Source organism: Antechinus flavipes, chromosome 3 (genome assembly GCF_016432865.1).
Source record: "Antechinus flavipes isolate AdamAnt ecotype Samford, QLD, Australia chromosome 3, AdamAnt_v2, whole genome shotgun sequence".
Taxonomy (NCBI): Eukaryota; Metazoa; Chordata; class Mammalia; order Dasyuromorphia; family Dasyuridae; genus Antechinus; species Antechinus flavipes.
In genome coordinates, this window is record NC_067400.1 from 305653844 (window position 1) to 305670446 (window position 16603).

Here is a 16603-nt window from a genome sequence, read left to right on the forward strand (position 1 = left end):
TATTAAGAATCCCTTTTAAATCGGCTGCAGGTTTTGAATAAAAGAATTCATTCATTCCTGAATTATTAGTTACAAAATGAAAGTTTATTGTTAGATAGAAATCAATTTAACCAGAGACTGACTTCTATAGTGGCAGATTTATGGAAAATGGAGTTTTGCACTGAGAATGCAGTTCTCAGTGGACAGAAGGTCTTGGCAGTAAAAAGGGAGCTATCAACGTCCCTAAAGCAAAGACTTTACTTGATGGAAGCTCATATTGGGTATCTTAGTGGGGATTGGGAAGCCCGAGCAGATCAGAACCAGGGGAGGCTAGGCAGCCCAAGCAAGTCAGAATGAGCACTGAGATAAGCCTGGATCCCCTATTGGAATTCAAAGGGATGCTTTTTGGCTAGGATTTGTAATTGAATCAAAGGCTCTGGCATCCCGGAAAGACAACTTGTCTGGGGAGGATATACCTCACCCAGGAGGGGCTGGGAATCTGAAAGGAATCACAGACCAAAAGGAAATACATTTTCTTAAAGGGACCACAATCTGCTTCAAACTCTGGCCCCAGAAAAGAAAGGAGAAAATATACCCATTTGGTTTTTTGGCAGAAATCAGGACTATCCTCACACCTACTGCCTCCTAGCTCCCTTTTTTTCTTTTTCCCCTTGTGCTCAGGTTTCCATCCAAAACAGGAAGTATTTTCTTGAATCTACCTGTGGAAATGAGATGAGAGGGGAGATATGCTGTGAATCTTGAAATCAGCTTATTTTCTCCCTTTTTCAGGAAATGCTAAAGGACTCATCCTGGAAACTTAGCTTCCCAGATTGTTTTGTTACCACATCAGATAACCATGATGTGCTCAGACAGCCTTGATGAGCATTTTTAAGATATTCATGATGGAAAAACAGGCTTTCCCAGACAGCCTTTATTGCAATCTTCAAGTTAGTCTCAATATCTCATTATACATCCTGATTCTTACCTTTATTTCCCCTTCTCCTCTGAGAATTTCCTTTATATTTCCCCTATAAACGATGTGCTTATAATGAAGGACTTTGCTGAGTTCTTTTCAAGACTAAGTATACTATGAGGTACTCTGTCTCTCTCCCTCCTCATACTTACTTTCCTTTAGAGGTGTCTTTCTTCTTACTACAGCTAACTCTGGTTTTTGGCTTGCCAGTCAGTAGTATATTCAACCTCAAGGCATATTTCCCTTCTCCTGGTTAACTGTGAGTTCCATTGAGGAATTTGTCTTTTTCATTGTTATTTGTTAAAAACCCTTTCTTTCCTCTTTATATGCTCTCCCAAATCTGTTTCAAATTTATCATTCCTGATACCTATTTTACTTCTTCATTTTGTCTACAACCTCTTCTAAATAATTGTACCTTTTATGACTAAGGAGAAAGCTCTTATGAGTTCTTCACATTGGAATTGCTACAGAACCCCATCGATTGATGCCTACACTCAATCTCATCAGATATAAGTATGGTCATTATAAAAACTTCCTCTAAGAGAAAATCTCCAGTTCTCTTCTCACCTAATTTCTTCCCCCAATACTATCTAGCTTATACTTTGCCCAAGAGAATCCATAAATTGTCCTGATTCATTTTTTATTCACATTTTTAATGTTTATTTTTATAGAGTTTTATAATGCGTTTTCAATACAGATCCATTTGGTTTCTTCAAGATTCCAGCCAGACATTCTATCAAAGTAGAATGAAAATGTGTGTGTGTGTGTGTGTGTGTGTGTGTTTCACTATGTGTTTCTTTCTAGCTTTTTTCCCCAGTCAGGAATAATTCTCAGTTTCCTTTGAGCAAATAAAATACATAAAACCCAAAATATTTTCAAGTTAAATGCAATTTTATCTTAATATTGGCTTTTAGAGACCACATGAACTGAGATAAAAAATAAAAATAAAATTTAGAATGAATTCACACTCTCCCAGAGGGAACAAAGAAGAGATATTAGAGGCTAGAAAAAGAGTACAATCACTAGCATTATTGCAACCACAGATACAATCTCCATCAGCCCTGGATAGCTTCTGAAAGTTTCAGCTTCCCCCCTCAACATGGCTATGACAATTTTCCCAGCATCAATGGCAGTAACTGTTTTATGGTCCCTAAAACTTCTATCCATCATCATTCTGTAGTTGAAGAGGCTGGGCACAAATTTTGTGATGAATTAACTGTTACAGTATCTCTTGAAGCAGTTTTAAACTTCAGAAGCTCCTTTCTCTCTCCCTTTGTCAACTTCTCATTCCCTTCTCAGAAACTGAGACTTCTGAGCTTCCCCTTTCTCTTAGAAAACAAAGGGACTGAACATCGTCTGCATCCTAAGATCTTCCAAATAAGCTAAAATAGATGGGCCCTTGGTTGCACAAATATACTTGCATAGACAAATACCAGAGTCTTGAGCTAAACATATATGTGTGTAGGCTATAAGTCTATACCACTACTTTGTGGTGGAAATCGTTTGGGTCAAAATCGTGCTGATCTGACTGGAGAGATAAAAAAAAGTTTCAGTCTGCAGCTCCTGCTTTTGAACTATAAGCAAAACCCACTTCCGTACTAGAATGTAATTAAAGAAAGACCACATATTGTAAAGCACAAGGCTTAGGATCTGAGTGAGGGTAAATGTCAGTGTGGAACTCAGCCAGGCTCAGGTGAATCTGGCTAAAGTTTATTTCCCAAATAGGAACAGCAATAGTCACTTCTATGCCTTTATATAAAAGCCATATTTGTCCAAGTGTTATACATTATAGGACTCAATATCTTGGACAATCTGAATTTCAACCAACTACTTCATAATACTCTATTAGCACCTCATTTGGCTTCCCATTTTGTGATATCACAAAGACTATGAAAAAATAAAATAAAATCAAAAGGATTAAAAACACTAAACTCTTCTGACAACAATTATTATGCTAATTCCATTTCACTTTCTTTGTATGTAAATCAGCTAATGTAGATAGCATCCTGGTTGATGTTTCAATTTGTCCTACAAGAATGCCTAGACATGCTTTAAATTTTTGTCTGTTATTGTAATGAATCTTATTTCACTTGTTGGTTGGCATTACAAATAATGTTTTTTAAAGATTTTGCTACAGAGAATCTGCCAAAGTTTTGTTTTAAATGAATGCTTCAATCACTGGGAAAATGTCCCATTTTCAGTTAGCAAAACTGAAGTTATTTGTACTGAGGAGATCCCATTGCTCAGGAGGAAGTAGAGCCAGAAGGAAGAAGAAAGGAAAGAGGGAAGAAAGAAAAGAAGGGAAAAAAGAAGGAAGGCTTGGGATTTTCCTGGTAAAAATACTGGAACATTTCCTTTTCCTGCTCATTTTACAGATGAGGAATTGAGACTTAAGTGAGACTTCAGTGACTTTTCCAGCATCACACAGCTAGGATATATCTAAGCCCAAATTTGAACACAGGAAAGTATTTCTGACTCCAGATCTGGCACTCTATCCACAGCTCCATCTAGATAAAATAAAATAAAATAAAATAAAAGCAATTAAATCAAATCCAGCCTCAGACACTTACTAGCTGTTTGCCTCAGTTTCCTCCTCTATAAAATGAAGACAATTATAATACCTACTTCCTAGTGTTGTTATGCAGAAAAATGAGATCATAATTGTAAAATACTTAACATAGTATCTGGTAATTGTAAAATAAACACCATTTAAATGTTAACTATTATTATTAATGATAATTGTGATAATGATAATACATCCCCCTTCATACCTGCTTCCCCATCTCTATCTTTTACTTTATTCAGAATTCTATTTATAACTGAGCTACATCAAGTATACCCTGCCCACGTCAATGTCTCTCCTTTAGTTTTCAGTAAAGCTTTCAAAGGATAAAGAATAACATTTTGACAATTTCTTCTAGTATTTAATGTTTCATAATTTTAAGATTTTGTGTGTGTGTGTGTTATAAAAGTGTCTTGAGCATTATAAGGACCTCATAAAATTTAATCAATGAATTATTACCTGATACTATAGTTTGCCCAAAAGGCTCAGAATGCCCCCCAAAATGAAAAATTTTACAATCCAAAGGATCAATGTGAAAGCTCCTGACATTCTGAAACCTTTGAACAAAGAATATATTAAATATATCATAAGTTAATACATTTCAGCCTACAATTATTTGATAATTTTCACCTATTTATAAAAGGATTATTAACATTTCAATGATTTTTCTGTCTCACTAGTGTTGCTGCCATTTCTCTGCAATAGGCCTAGGAAATCTACCTAGTTGCATACAGAAATGTTAAACTATGTAATCTGTCACAGAAAAGAATGATGAGAGAGATTTATTTATCCCTTCATACTAGCTTTTTCTGTAAAATAAGAGGTTGTATTCCTTGGTTTTCAAGGTCTCTTCTAGCTACAAATCCTTGATTCTATTATCCTATAACCTTCCTGATTTCAATTCAATAAAATAAACATTGATTAAACACCGGACAAATGTAAAACATTGATCTAGTTACTGTAGGGGCAAAAAGGGAAAAACAATAAATTTCTTGATTGCAAAGAGGTTACAATCTAGTATGTAAAATGAGATTGTTATAGAAATTTTTTTTTAAGAAGCATAAGACAAAATAAGATTTAATTAAATACATTGTTGCTGTTCCATCATTTGAGTCATGTCCAACTCTTTGTGACCCTCATTTTGGGTTTTCTTGGCAAAGATACTGCAGTAGTTTGCCATTTCCTTTTCCAGATGAGAAAACTGGGGCAAATAAGATTAATTGACTTGCCGAGAGTCTCACAGCTAGTATCTCAGGACAGATTTGAATTTGTGTTGGTGAGTCTTTCTGATTCCAAACACAATGCTGTAACCACTGGGCAACCCAGCTGCTCACATTAAATGTATAGAAGAGATCAAATCAAAGAGTATCAATAAGAACAGTAAGGACTTCTAGTCAGGAAGGATGGGAAGCTTCATGGAAAAGCTAGAGCTTGACCTGAGTGTATACAAAGAGAAGCATATTTCAACAAGCTCAATTAAGAAGTCAATTAAGTCATCAAAACAATGCCTTCTATTGTATCAGCCACTATGATAAGCTCTAGAGATACAAAGAAACATAAAAAACACTCTTTGCCCTCAAAGAGCTACAATTTAATAGGAAAGGCAGCATGTAAACAGCTATGCAAATAATTCATGAACAGAATAAATTGGAGATATTCCTGAAGGGAAGTCACTGGAATTAACAGACCGGAAAAAGCTTCTTGTGAAAAGTGAGGCTATTTCTAGTACTTAAAGGAAAGCCAGGAGGAAAAGTTGAGGAAGGAGAGAATTTCAGGTTTTTATAAACACAGTAAAAATGCCCAGAATCCATAGAAAGAATGTCTTGTATAAGAGACAGCAAGGAGGGCAGTGGGACCAGATTGCAAAGTACATGATTGGGGACAAATGGCATATAAGATATAAATAGATGAGACAAGTATTGGTGGGGAAAGGTTATGAATGGATTTGAATGCAAGATGAGTTTATATTTGTTACTACTACTATAACTATAGTTATAGTTTTATATTTGTTACTACTACTACAATTATAACCAAAAAGAGCAAAGAAAGAGATTGCAAAGATATGTTATTTTTGTAGTGTCAAAGAACTGAAAACTAAGAGACTATCTGTTTGTGGGGAATGGCTGAACAAATAATTACATATTAAAAGATGGAATATGATTGCTTACTCTTATTCCCTTCTCCTCCTATTTCCCTGTAGAGAAATTTCCAGCTGTGTCTGTTTGTGTGTGTGTGTTTATGTATGTATGTATTTTTCCCTCTTTGAACTAGTTCAAATAAGAGTAAAGTTTAAAATATTGCCTACTACCATTCCCATGTCCCCCTCCACTGTAAAAACTGTTCTTTTTGCACCTCTTTTATGTAAGGCAATTTTCCTTATTCTTCCTCTCCCTCCTCCCTTCTTTTACTGTATCCTTCTTTCTCATTCCTTTATTTTTTTGAGAGGATCCCAACTTGCCTTCTGTTTCATAGACACACTCTACCTATCCTAATAATGAAAATATTTTAAGAGTTACATTATAATTTTCCCATATAGAAATGTAAGCAATTTGCTTTATTAAGTCCTTTATAATTTCTTTTTCATGATAACCTTTTTATGCTTCTCATGAGTCTTGTACTTGAATGTCGAATTTTCTATTCTTCCTGATCTTTTCATTGAGAATACTAAAAAGTCTTCAGTTTTGTTTGTTCAGTCATTTTTCAGTCAGGTCTGACTCTTCATGACCCCATTTGGGGTTTTCTTGGCAAAGATACTGGAGTAGTTTGCCATTTCCTTCTCCAGCTTATTTTGCAGATGGGAAAATTGAGGCAAAGAGAGCTAGGTGACTAGCCTAGAGTCACACAACTACCATATTTGAACTCAGTATTTTCTATTCTAAGCCTGGCACTTTATGTACTGTAGCAACAGGAGCTTCTTCTATTTCATTGTGTGTGCGTGTGTGTGTATGTGTGTGTGTGTGTGTGTGTGTGTGTGTATGCGCACGCACTCTCATAATAGCACATTTCCTTTTGAAGGCTTATACTCCATTTTACTGGAGGTTTTTTTGGCTGTAATGTATAACATTACTTGCATTTGAAAATGTCTAAATCTTATGTAATCATCACTGTGGCTCATGATATTTAAATGATTTCTTTCTGGCTGCTTGAAATATTTTCTCTTTGACCCACAAACTCCTGAATTGGGCTATATAATATTCTGAGGAGTTTTCATTTAGGGATCTCTTTCAGAAGGTGATCAGTGGATTCTTTCAATGTCTATATTTCCCTCCAAGTTCTATGATATTGAGGCAGTTTTCCTTGATATTTTTTTTTTTGAAATAGAATGTCTAGACAAATACCTTACAACATTTATCAAGATCAGGTCAAAATGGATCCATGATGATATGGATACATAAAGAAATATAGAAGAAAGTTTGAAGAATATATAATAAATTATTAATGAGATTTATGCATAAGCAAACAAATTATAAATAAAAATGAGGTAGAGGAATGTAGAAGGTAAAGTGAAAAGTTTCAGTTACCTTCAGTTATGAAGGTTTTGTGCAAATATAACAAATACAAGGAAGATCAGAAGAAAAGTAGAGAGGGGGGATGATTTTATGAACTGCTTCTCAGATAAGTCTCAAGTCATCTCAAAAATAAAAAAAAAATTGGAAAATGTATAAGAATATGATTCATCCCCCAATTGATAAATGGTCAAAGAATATGAACAAATAGTTTTCCAATGAAAAAAAATTTTAAATCTCATGTAAAAATGTTGTAAATCATTATTGATTGGGGAAATGCAAGTTAAAACAACCTCATTTTATATCTTAAGTGGCTTAAGTGATTGAAGAGGAAGGAAACACATTTTAGAGGGAATGTGAAAAAATTGGGACACTAATGCATTGTTGGTGGCATTGCGAACTCAACCAACCATTTTGGAGAGCAATCTGTAATTATACCCAAAGAATTATTAAATTGCCTCTTCCCTTCAACCCAGCTATGATACTTTTGGGTGCATTTCTGAAGATGCTTAGGGAAAAAGGAAAATAATTTACTTGTTCTAAAATATTTATAACTGGTGCAAAGAACTGGAAATAGCGGAGATGCCTTTTAATAGGAGAATGTCTTAACCAGTTATGGTATGTGGTTGTAATGTTACTATGTTAGAAGAAATGATGAGCTCAGTGATCTTAGAAAAATATGGACTTGCTTTAAATTACAAAGAGCAAAATAAGTATAACCAAGAAAGCATTGTATTCAGTAATAAAGTTGTTTTTAAGAACAATTTTAAGTAAATAAGTTATTTTTGACTATTATAAATGCTGAAGATATCTAACCAGAGGAAAAAAACTGATTAATAAAAATATATATAAAATCATTTTAAACATACACACACACACACAACTATATCTAATTATAGCAAATTTGGGGGAGGAAAAAGAGAGGGGAGAAAAGGAAATTTACATAATAACTATCATATATTTAAAAGGAATAACAAGTTGTTCATAATAGATTTGCAATTTCATGTGCAATGAATTTTTAAAAAATATTCTGTAATATGGAAATGCTATCTTTATTTCATAAATTAAACTTAAATAAATACAAATTCAAAAATAAATATATCTAGGCTCTTTTTTTATTGTGACTTTCAGATCATGCAATAAATCTGAAATTATCTCTCCTTAATCTCCTCCAGATTATTTCTCTTTCTGATGAGATATTCCACATTTTCTTCTACTTTTTTCATTCTTTAGATTGTTTTATTGTTTCTTGATGTCTCATGAAGTCATCAGCTCTCACTAACCAAATCATATTTTTTAGGAATTAGTCTCTTCAGTGCATTTTTGTGCTTCTTTTTTCATTTCACCATTCTTTTTTTTAAGAGGTTGTATTCTTGATGAATTTTGGTGTCTCTAAATTGGCATTAGGCCAATTCTATTTTTAACGTGTTTTCTTCAATATTGTTTGTGCCTCTTTATTGTTAATTCTCTTTTCATAATTTTCTTGCACCACTCTCATTTCTTTTTCCAGTTTTTTCTCTACAGCTCTTTATCTATTTCTTTAGCTCCTCCAGGAATTTTTGCTGGGCTCCTTCCCAACTTGCATTTTTCTCTGAGGCTTTCTTTTAGTTGTTTTCACATTGTGTCTTGAGTTTCCTTCTTATTATAGTAGCTTTTCATGCTCAGGTTCTTTTTTGTTTTTCTGCTCGTTCATTTTTTAAGTCAACTTCTTGGTATTAAATTTTTTGTTAAAGTTAAGAATCTTTTCACTTGGGATTGTGGAGGCATTATCTCAGGCTTCAGGTTTTTTCTCTTTATTGTTTTCAGAACTACTACTAAGGGAGTGTAAGTGTTCAGTATATTCAATACTTTCATAATGAGATGTGGTTACTACTTTCCTGCTCTGTACCCAAAGAATCTTGGTTCCTCTACAGCCACAACCACTTCTCTCTGCACTGGAAATGCAACCAAAAATGGTCAGTGAAGTTGGCACTCAGTGCCTAGTCTTGCTCTCAATGCCCCTATAATCTCTTTCTGACCAGTTGTTCAGTCCCATTACCATCTGTTGTCTGAAGCTGCTGTCACACAACCATTGATGCTCCTGTTGTGAATACTCCGGGCTAACCCATACTCTGGTGTCATAGATCTTTCCTTCAGAATTCCTAAGTTGTCTTAGCTGGGAAAATGTCTCAGTCTGACATTTTGTTGAATGTGATAACTTAGAATTAAATTTGATGCCTAATTTTAAAGTTATTTGGAGGGGAATATAGGGAGAGTTCACCTAAATAGCTTCTTTTACTCCATCATCTTGGCTTTACTTTCTCCTTCAATGTGATTTACAAAACAGAGAGAGAGAGAAAGAAAGAAGATAATATTATAAGATGAAATAATTTTATTCTCTAGGTATTGTGGATGGATTTGGAAGACATCTATAAAATATTGCCATTTCTGTTCCCTTTTCATCCTCAATTCAATTGTTTTAGAATATCTTCAAATTATAATTTCTACACTCCTTATTTTAATTTTTGCCTTTCCTCAATATTCCCTCCCTGGGAGAAGATATTCAGAGTTTTGTCTCTGAGGAATATGTCCCATGTTGCCATTGCAAGATTTTTATTGAATTAGTAAGGCAGGAGAGGACGGTCTTAGTATCCTCCTATACAAACAATGAGTTAGTAATTACATATAAAAACAAAAGAGAAACAGAGACTTTTTCTGGAACAGTTCCTCCCATAGCATCCTGTTTGAGGTTATACCTGCTCCTGATTTAACTCTCAGATTTGTAAAGTTACAATCCCAAAATATGTGAGTGGGATAAGGAGAAGTTGGGATTATACCAATCCCCAGCAATTGATAAATTAGGTAATGAGAGCTTAAGGCATTAAAGAAAGTGCACAGACGTCCATCTATTATTAACTTTCCTATAAGGGAGTTCTGCCTAATAGAATTATAAATCAAGTTATAATTTTCTCTATAATAATGAGCCATGGAAGAAGATGCAAAGAGAAGCAAAGGGTGGAAGGTAAAATAATTAAAGGAAAGAGAAATTCCTTCTCTCATTCCTACATGCTAAGCTATGAAATTTTGCAACAGAAATAATTACCATTAGGTAACTCTACATGCAGCAGATGCAGTCTTGCAAAAAGGAGAGAACCACTTTCAATGAAAAGTGGCCTCTGTAATTGAGAATTAAGCTGTGAAAAGGAGCAGGCTCTTGAATGATCCTTGATTTCTACGATTTCTATTACATCAAATACTTCTTCCATATTGGTCTGAATTAGATAATGTTCCCTTTGTTGATCTCTATAACTTTTGAAAGAAAATTATCAGCAGAACAATCTAAGAATGCACCGGCTGCTTTGTTTTTCGCAGGAAAGAACCTTCATACAATGTCTACATACATTAAGGACTACCTCTATAATCTCTGTGATAGGGACCCATAAAAGAAAATGATCAGCCATTTCCTTTATCTGAGTGGTCTATAGCACATTCCCTCCATGATGCTGATTTTGTTTATTCCTCCCTATTGATCTTCACCCCAGTGTTTTCCATAGAGATGTTTATCTTCTTAATTGAAAATGCAGCCCTTCTGTGACTTCCATCTAATCTGTCATCTTCAAATGCTCACCCTGATTTACTCCATATAAGCAATCTACTGTCAAATCTTGTTCCTATCTACACAGCCTCTCTTGCATCCTTCTAAGTTACAAAGCCACTGCTCTAATTCAGACCTTCATAGCCCTTGCTTAGACTTTTGAAATAGTCTCCTAATTAGTCTGATTCAACCTTCTCCCTCTTTCTATGAACCCTCTATACAACTACCAAACTTATTTTACTAAAGTGAAGATCTGATCATGTTAACCTCTCCAATAGGATCCAGTAATTCTTCATTACTTCTAGGATCAAATGTAAACTCCTCTGTTTGCCATTTAAAGCTTTCATAGCCTAGCCCAATTCTATTTATCCAGTTTTCTTGTACATTACTCCCCTCTATATACTCAAAGGCCAGACTTAGTTATTTGCTGTGGCTCTTCAGCCATGAGATTTCATATCTTCTCTCAGTGTCCAAACACTGACTATCCTGCCTGTCTGGAATGCTTTCACTCTTCACCTTTGCCTCTTGGAGGCAAGATTTTATTCAAGACTTTGCTCATAATCTATCTTCTGCAAGAGGCTTTTCTTGCTGTTCCCTTTTCTTCTTTAATATTTGTTTTATATTGGTTTTTAATATAGTGATATATGTACATTCCATTCTTCCTTCACAATGTAAGTTCTTTGAGGATAGGGATAGTTTCACCTTGTCTTTATATTTCTAGTTCCTAGCACAATATCTGGCATATAGTATATAGTTAGTATGTAATTATTTAATGATTTCTTTATTATGTATATATGTATATGTGTACACACACATATTCTTCCATTGATCTATTTCATTCATGAGTAACAACCAATAACATTTTAGTAATACCAAGAGTTCATATTTACCTGCTTTTAATTGAAGTTTCTATACTATGTAAAACATTAGCATGAGGGTATGAATGCAATTTTTGCCCATTTTCCAGATTACTCTCTCTTGTGCTCTTCTCAAGTCACACTTGCTACTCTCTACAGTATCAGGCCTAGCAGTTTTAAGTGATCAATCCTACAGTTGAATACTCTTTTAGTCAAATCGAATAAATAGGTTTTTCCCTCTCTGAGTTATTTTAATTTATCTGTAAAAGGAGAATATATAGATAAGACCAACCATCTTTGGTGGAGGAATGAAAAAAAAAAAAAAGAGTCATTGCATTCATTGCATTATCTTTGTTTTCTGTTGTCATTTTTTATTTGCTGTTGAGCTATTTTAAACATACAGTTCTACCAGATAGATAATGTTGATTATATTAAGTTTAAAAGTTTTTGTACAAAACTAATACAGACAAGATCAGAAGGGAAGCAATAAATTGGGAAATCATTTTTACATTTAAGGGTACTGATAAAAGCCTCATTTCTAAAATATATAGAGAATTGACTCAAATTTATAAGAATTCAAGTCATTCTCCAAATGATTAATGGTCAAGTCAAGGGGTGCAGTAGATAGAGCACTGGCCCTGGAGTCAGGAGGAGCTAAGTTCAAATCTGACTTCTGTCACTTAGCACTTCTTAGGTATGTGACCCTGGGCAAGTCACTTAACCTCAACTGCCTCATTGAGAGAAAGAAAGAGAGAGAGAGACAGAGAGAGAGAGAGAGAGAGAGAGAGAGAGATTATTTTATACCTATCAGGTTGGCTAAAATAATTAAAAGAAATTGTGAAAAAGAATAGGACACTAATTCATTGTTGATGGAATTGTGAACTTATCCAATAATTTTGGAGAGCAATCTGGAGTCATGCCCCAAGAGTTATAAATGCTTATATATCCTTCGACCCAGCAATACCACTACTATGTCTATTTCCAAAGACATCCTTAGGGAAAAAAGAAAAGAACTTCTGTGTTCTGAATTATTTATAGCAGTTCTCTTTGTGGTGGTAAAGAAATGGAAATTGTGGGGATGCCTATCAATTGGGAAATAGCTAAACAAGTTGTAGCATATGATTGTGATAGAATACTATTGTGGTATAAGAAATGATGAGTTCAATTATCATAGAAAAAACATGGGTAGACGTGCATGAAATAATGAAGAACAAAATGAGCAAAACCAAGAGAGCATTGTGTACAATAACCGCAATATTATTTTAAGAACAGCTTTGAGCAGATTAGTCATTTTGATTATCATAAATACTTATATTAACTACAAAGTACATATGAAGGAAGATGCTATCTGTATCCAGAGAAAGAACTGATGAATAAAAATATATGTACAATGATTTGATACACACACATACATGAACATATACATACATGTATACATGCATATCTAGATACATATATTATATACATTTATCTGAAGACAGATTTACACACATATTTGTATTTAATGGTCATTTCCTCCTCAGGAGGGGAGGGGAGGAAATTATATTTTAAAGGATTAGCAAGTTATACATAACAGATTTGCTCTTTCATATGCAATCTTTTTTTTAATGCTATGTTGTAGAAATGTTTGTTTTATTTCATAAATTAAAATTAAAATAAATACTTAAAAAAAATGTAAAAAACCATAAGACTACTCTGTGCCTACCAGATTACATCATTCTCAAAGAAACAGAAGATGGAGTCTTAGACAAAAAGTAAAGACAATGACAAAAGATAAAATAGATGGCTTTGTATTATAAGAAACTGAAAGCTTCTACACAGACAAAATTAAAAACTAACGAAAGATGGCAAGAGGTCAAATGGAAAATCTTTGCATCAAATTTCTCTGATAAAAGTTATGTACTTAAGATAGAAAAACAAGATATGTAAACATATTTGCATACACACTAATAGCCATTAACCATTTTCCAATAGATAAATCGTAAAAAGATGTGAATTACAAAGTATTTGCAACCACATGAAAAAATGTTCTAAATTACAGATAATAAGAGAATTCAAATTAAAACAACCTGAGATTACCTGATATCCTACAAATCTGACCCACCATTAATGTTAGAGTGGTTGTAGAGTGATACTAGTGTACTGTTAGTGGAACTGTGAAATGATATAATCATTTTTGGAGAACAATTCTGAAAAATGTAAAGAAAGTAACTAAAAAGTCCACATCCTTTGAACCAGAGACATATTTTCTGGACTTAAAACCCTAGGAAACTATTCATAAGAAAAAACTGTTTATATAATCCAAAATATTATTAGCAGCACTTTGTGTGATAGCTAAGAATTAGGAACAAAACTGACACTCATCAGTTGAGGGATGGCTGAACAAATTGTTATGTATGACTGTAATGGAATGTCTCTGTACTGTGAAAAATTATTTATGCAATAAATTCAGGGGAAATAGGGAAAATTTGCTAGAATTAATATAGAATGAAGTAAGTCATTATTAATATAAATGAAAAGATTATTTACACATCAAAAAAACAAAAGTAAATGGAATAAAATTATAAAGATTAAGAAAGGCTCAAATGAAGAAATATGAATGGAGACCCCCCAAAAAAATCATTCCTTTATGAAGATGGAAGATTCAAAGATCTTACATATTGCACATATATTTTAACTTTTTTGATTTACCCATCACTTGTGCTGATTTTTTTCTCTCTTAAAAATATATTTTTTACATGGAATAGACTTTCTGAATGGGAGAGGAAGAAAAATATTGGGGATAACTATTATAATGTAAAATATGGAAGACATCAAAAAAACCTTATTTTTAAATTTCAACTGATTTTATATAACTTTTTATAATTGACTGGATATAGAGGGCCAAAGAGAATACAAAAAAATTTAAACCAGAGTGACAGAAAAAATTATTTGCAAAAACAGAGAAGTTAGGAAAGGAAGTGAGTTTGGAGTGGAAAGTGATGAGTACATTTCTAGATAATGTTGAACTCCCAAAATTTGGGATCATAGACTGGTATCACTTTTATCACAGTTATAAGAGAATTCAGCAGAGAAACAGAAGCAAGGAGAGACATTTATCCAGCTTCTATCATTGTTATGCTAATTCTATGGCTTATAGATAGGAAGGAATTTGGTTCTTATTGACCAGATTATTATGTAATGCATCAGTTTCCCTAAATTGTTCTGCCTCATTTTCCCTGGTGGTCATCACCCTCATTCCTGGCCACTAAGAGAATTAGGGCCTCTGAAGCTCTGGCCACTCTTGCATTCCAGTAACCCAAAAAACTCCAGATGTCTTATCTCAAATGCTTAGGTATCTCCTGGTCTCGGACTTCCTATCTCCTTCCTATCAACCCCCAACCTATCAGAATTAAAAAGTTATGGTCCTTCTTGCAATTTCCACTCACCCAGTGCTCTGCCAGCCCCCTTGCCTTTGTTTCCCTGATAGCTGGAGCCCTATAAAAGTCTCTGGAATTACTTGCTGGGTGCTCCATACTTTGAGACATGAATCCAATCCAGCCAGCTGGCTATGGCTCATCCAAATTCTCCACTATTAAAATATTAAAAAACCCTAATCTCTGTCTTGCCTCAGTTTTTCCAGCATTACAATTACTGATCAGATTATCAATCAGCAGTGAACTGAGGAATGGTCTATCCATTACTATCTCAGGAGTTTGATCTGTGGGAGCTTCCTGAGGCCAGAAGCTATCTGACTGAAGGAGTGGTCAGAATCAAATATATTGGTTGTGGGAGTTTCCTGAGGCAGACTCTAAAGCCAAAAGATTTAGTACTACTGACTTATTATTAGACTAGAAGGTCCTCAAAGTCAGAGGACAACAAAACCCTGTATTTCCCTAGAAGCTATGCCATATTAGAGTCAGGCCAAAAAAGAGGTAACAGAATGCCATTGTGATGAATAAAAAACTGCAAAACAGTTTCTGGATAACTAATAATCAAATTACTAATTAGACTAACTAATCATCAATAAATTGATGGTCAGTGGAACCAGACATGCAAAGGGAATCTCTGAATCACCTTAAATCATATCTATACTTTCTGACAGGGAACTCTCTCAACAATCCTGATTGGTGGACATTTAATAAGGAGATGGTAATTTCCTTCTGCTGAGAACATGGAGAAGGCATTCCCATCCAAACCTCTGTGGTTTGTTTTCTCCAAAAGCTAGGTTGCCCTAAACTTTAATGGAAAGGATTAAGGGGAGACAGAGGATTCCCCCACCAAGGGCAAAGATTCACCCAGACTATACATATTGTAAACAGAAATTAGGTTTCCTAATTGAGTGGGGTTCTACCCAACCTATTTAATCAACATGCCTAGGGGGCTAGAAGTAATCTCATCACTCAGACTACCCTTTGGAGATTGACCTTTTCAGGAGTTGGATCTTAATAATAGAGGAAATGGGTGGATTACAAATTAAAAATTAGTTAACATGAAAGTATAATGTTAATTTCTCCTACCATCTAGCTCCTTTCCTTTTTAAAATAAGTGTGATTATTTACTTGATATTAAGCTAAATCATTTTAATATGCTGGTAGAGACAAGTGTTGTCAACACCCTATAAAATCTGGTATCCTAGGGAAAAATTCCAACTGCCCCAGCATAAATTATGACTCCAGAATTCAAAAACCACATGTAGATAAAAAGATATCCCCACAAGAGAAGCTGACAATATTTTAACCAACCCTGAAAGAATCTGTAGGGGGATCATTTTGCAGGGAGGGAAACTCTCTTCAGAATAACAGATGATAACCCTAGAGAGAACCCTAAAAACATTTATGTATATATACTTACAATTTGACATAGGAAGAAAAGGTGAATAATCATTGAACTATTCAATAACTCATTCAAATATGCACTTAGTCTATAAAGGGAAAATATTTACATTAAATATGACCCATGAGTAAAGTTTTACTTTACTCCACAAAAGATACTCAGACAAATCCCCATATCTATTTGTAACCTTAAGTAGAAATGATAGCCAGGGACTTTTGTATTCTGATGTATCTCAAAGTACAAAATATTCTGGCCACCTCAAAAAGTGATGAAATTGTTTTCTGAGGTGCTCCTCAGAATTATCAAGTCAAGAAAAGATAATTGTGGTCTATCATT